This window comes from Bactrocera latifrons, unplaced genomic scaffold, assembly GCF_001853355.1.
Source record: "Bactrocera latifrons isolate USDA-ARS-PBARC rearing strain unplaced genomic scaffold, ASM185335v1 scaffold_93, whole genome shotgun sequence".
Classification (NCBI taxonomy): domain Eukaryota; kingdom Metazoa; phylum Arthropoda; class Insecta; order Diptera; family Tephritidae; genus Bactrocera; species Bactrocera latifrons.
This window is the reverse complement of record NW_017537634.1, coordinates 1,281,280-1,286,304: the sequence shown is the minus strand read 5'-3', so window position 1 is coordinate 1,286,304 and position 5,025 is coordinate 1,281,280.

The following is a 5,025-nucleotide window of genomic DNA, read 5'->3' as shown; positions in this document are numbered from 1 at the left end:
AGGTGGGCAGTATATTGCCATCAGTTTTAAGTCGCCGCAGCGATTTTTTGTTATTTTTTTTATATATAATGATGTAGTTTGTAATTGCACTGTAGCATGATATTCTAATGCGGGGTGGGTTAATCGTTTTCTAACCAACACTGCTGTTCCACCACGTGCCTTTCCATCTGGGTGGCTTACGACATAGAGTCTAAATCCCGGTACAAAGAAATTGTTTTAATCGTGATCGTAGATGAGTTTCTGACAATAGCATTACATCTATATTATTGTCATCCAGAAATGTAATGAGTTCCAATTTATGTTGGTTAACACCGTTAGAATTCTATATACATACAAATGTTTATTACGTTAACTTTTTACTTCAAAAGGTTTGCATCATTTAGTTTTATACTTTGGTTATCTCTTGAATCATATTTTCCATTGTAGACATGAGTTGTGTTATACATTGCGTAAGGTTGAAAATCATACTTTCAACGCTTCCATTTTGTTGGTTTTAGGACAATTGCAGTGTTGCCTTTCATCCCGTTTGCATTGCTTCCTTGTGTTGCATTATTTTTAGATTTCCTGGTTTTGATATATTGACAGGGACTTCAATAATTTCGTTAGGTGGAATATTTCTCTTTTGGTTACGACGTGCTTGAATTTCGACAGACAATTTCGTTTTTAAGTCTTTATATACAGAGCAACCCCTATAGTTTGCAGTGTGATTTCCTCCACAATTACTACATTTTATATTTAAATCCTCTTCTTTAAGAGTATATTTGATATAGGATATAAAAAACATACACCACACAGACACCGCGTAGGGTGCAATATGCTTTCGTATGCCCATGCTCTTGGTAGTTTGTGCATTGTACTGGACCATTTCTCCTATGTGATCTCTCAACGGTGATTCTGTGATGGGGCAGATATTTTATTTATTGTGTTTATATTTTAAAAAATTGTTTTTCTAAATTTATTAAATTTAAATTACAATATTAATGGTTAGCAACAATTTAAAGAAAAATAAATAATAATAACCATGTAGAATTGTGAGTGACACCTGAAACCTATTTGGGGCACTCCAGGTAGTAGGCAGGTTTTCATTGTTGGGAGCCGATCAGATGGTATTGGAAAGAAAAAATCTCCAGGTTCTTAGTCGATTATTTTTTAGTAACTTTGTATTATTTATGATGTTATCTTCACAATGCTAAAAGTGCAAAAAGCTATGTAACAGCTATCGAGAGGTGACTATGCTAGGTAAATAAACTTTACACATATTTAACATTTGTAAATGCTTCAATTACAATTTTGTGTAAAAAAGTATTAAGAAAGAAACTRATATTTGAGAAAACTTCTTCTTCTTCTTAATTTGCGTAGACACCGCTTTCGCGATTATAGCCGAGTTAACAACAGCGCGCCAGTCGTTTCTTCTTTTCGCTACGTGGCGCCTATTGGATATTCCAAGCGAAGCCAGGTTCTTTTCCACCTGGTCCTTCCAACGAAGTGGAGATCAGCCTCTTCCTCTGCTTCCCCCGCCGGGTACAGCGTCGAATACTTTCAGAGCTGGAGTGTCTTCGTCCATTGGGACAACATGACCTAGCCAGCGTAGCCGCTGTCTTTTATTCCGCTCATCTTTCTCATACAGCTCATCGTTCCATCGAATGCGATATTCGCCGTGACCAACGCGCAAAGGACCATACATCTTTCGCAGCACTTTTCTCTCGAAAACTCGCAACGTCAACTCATCAGTTGTTGTCATCGCCCAAGCCTCGGCACCATATGACAGGACGGGAATTATGAGTAACTTATAAAGTTTGGTTTTTGTTTGTCGAGAGAGGACTTTGCTTCTCAATTGCCTACTCAGTCCGACGTAGCACCTGTTGGCAAGAGTTATGATGCGTTGGATTTCCAGGCAGACATTGTTGGTGGTGTTTACGCTGGTTCCTAAATATACGAAATTATCTACGACTTCAAAGTTAGGACTGTCAACAGTAACGTGAAAGTCAAGTCGCGAGTGCGACGACTGTTTGTTTGATGATAGAACATATTTCGTCTTGCTCTCGTTCACTGCCAGACCCATTTGTGTTTTGCTTGCTTGTCCAGTCTGGAAAAATCAGAACTAACGGCGCGGGTGTACGCCAGCAGCTGTACACTCTTCTAGAAGATGGTACCTTCCTATTTAATTCTGCAGCTCGAATTATTTTCTCCAGAAGCAGGTTGAAGAAGTCGCACGATAGGGAGTCGCCTTGAAACCTCGTGTTAACGATAGATGGCAAGCCTACTAAATGAGGAACAGGTGGCAAGACGAGTGATGCTTGCGAGGGGGTATCGAGAGCAAACGCGAGGAAGTAAGACGTGCAACTTTGGTTTTTAAAGCTTTACGTTTAATATTCTTGAATTATATACTAAATTAAACATTCTAATATTCACAATTAAAGATAAATATACTCGGTGAATATACAGTGTTTTATTTTGATCAATACCTTCACACTCGTTTGGTATCAAACGGCTCGGAGAGGTCCTTCTCGATTCTGTTTACACAGCCGTATTAGTTTTGCGGCGAGACCAACTTCAGACATCGCGGTATTAAGGCATATCTGGTCGATTGTTGATTGGCCAGGTTTAAAGCCACATTGATAAAGTCCAATCAGATTTGTTGATGGTGGTTTTTAATCTTTCACACAATACGCTCGATAGAACCTTATACACGATGTTAAGGAGGCTAATCCCACAGTAGTCTGTACATAAGAAGTTTGAAATGCCGTCCTACAGTTCCCTTATACCGAGTTGTTGACGAGTGCTCTCAGAGACCAGGAGTGCAAGCCGAGTAGAAAATCGGTCGGCTATCTTTTGTGATTGCAGCTTCTCGACGTCGAATCTTTCTTGTGTTTGTTGAAGTGTGTTTTTCTACACAGAGGCGGGTGCGAATCTTGGCTGAAACAAGATAGTGGTCCAATTCGATGTTAGGACCTCGGAGCGCACTCACGTCTAAAACACTGGAGACATGTCTTCCGTCTATAACAACATGATCTTTTCGATCCGGAGACTACCAGGTATCTTGATGTATTTTCTTGTGCTGGAATCTAGTACTACAGATAGCCATATTTCGGGCCCCGGCGAAGGCGATCAGCCTCGACCCATTTAGGGATGTTTCGTCGTGGATGCTGAATCTACCGACCGCAGTGCCAAAGATACCTTCTTTGCCCACCCTGGCGTTAAAGTCGCCAAGCACGATTTTGACGTCGTGGCGAAGGCAGCTCTCATAAGTGCGCTCCAAGCACTCATAAAAGGCGTCTTTATTCACATCGTCCTACTCATCCGTCGGGGCGTGGGTGCTCGCCTCGCTTTAATGCGGATTCTGGCTAGACGTTCATTTACCTTAGTGAATGATAGTATTCGGCGACGGAGTCTCACTCCCACCACGAATCCCACACAAAACTCGCGCTCCTTTAAATGGTCACTGTAGTAAATGCCACAAGGACTACTCGTCTCTGTCCTTGTCCCGTCCAACGCATTCGGTGATGTCAGTCTTTATTTTCACGAGTACACCAATCAGGTGGGGAGGGCAGCGGCACCTTCCCAATTAACGGACCGGACACTAACTCAATTCGTAGTCCTTATTTCGTTTGCCATGGTCGTCATCAAAAGGGACCCCCCTTCCGAGGCTGTTTGTTAATTTTCATTAGGGGTGTTTTTTTTACATCTTCTACACATGACTCCATCCTCCAGATATCGGATTACTATAGCAACCATACAAACCGAGCGATCGGAATCAAGGGCGTGTAAGGAAAACTTTCGCATTTGACATGGTATCTTCATGAAATTTGAAATGGATTACTGCTTAAGGTGATGCGTGAAAAGAGGATCGACATACACCACCTTTTCGTCGATTTTAAAGCTGCTTTTGACAACACAAAGGAGTTGTCTTTATGACACAATGTCCCCTCAAAACTAATACGGCTATATAAACCGACGTCGATCAATACTAAAAGCTCTATCAGGATCGGGCAGGAACTCTACTAGCCGTTCGATACCAAACGAAGTTTCAGACAAAGCGACTCCCTATCGCGCGATTTCGTCAAAATACTCTTGAAGAAAATAATTCGAGCAGCAGAACTAAATAATATCTTCTATAAGAGTGTACAGCTGCTGGCTTATGCTGAAGATAATAACATCATTAGCCTCAACAATCGCGCCGCTTTGCGGCGTTTTCTCCAGATTAGACAAGGAAGCATAGCAAATGGGTCTGGCAGTGAAAGCGAACAAGATGTAATATATCCTGCCATCAAACACACAGCCGGGGAACTCGCGACTAGGCTCCCACGTCAATGTTGAAAGTCATAACTGCAAAGCTGTAGATAATTTCGTTTATTTTGTCACCTACATTAGCAATGCACAGGTGCTACTTTGGACTTAGTAGGCAATAGGGAAGGAAAGTTCTCTCTCTCTCTATAAGTCACTCATGATTCCCGTCCTGCKACACGGTGCAGAGGCATGGACAATGTCAACTAATGAGTCGACGTTACGAGAGAAAGGTTCTGCGAAAGGCTTATGGTGTTTTGCTCATTTACCACGACGAATATCGCATTCGGCTGTATAAGATATACAACGACATTGACACATTGAATGGACGAAACACTTCGGCTCTGAAACTATTTGTCGCAGTTCCGGAAGGTGAAACAGAGGAAGAGGAAGACCTCCAGTCCGTTTGAGAAATCAGGTGGAGAAGGACCTGGATTCGTTTGGAATCTTCAACTCGGCTATGTAAGCGGGGTCTGCGCCAATAAAGAAGAAGAAACTGGATATTGGTAACGGTATATTAAGGTGTCATATGAATTCACACAGTAGTAACCATTTTATGGCCCAACTGTGGAAGATTTAACATCAATTTCAACCAACCCGGAAGAGTTGCAGAGCCTTTTTTAACTTGACTGGGTTTGATAAGAGGGTATGGCACATTGTATTCCTATTTCTTAATTTGGGGACAACCTAGATTTGAGTTTAATTAAGATTTTACACGAATATTTATATTTGAATTTCAAT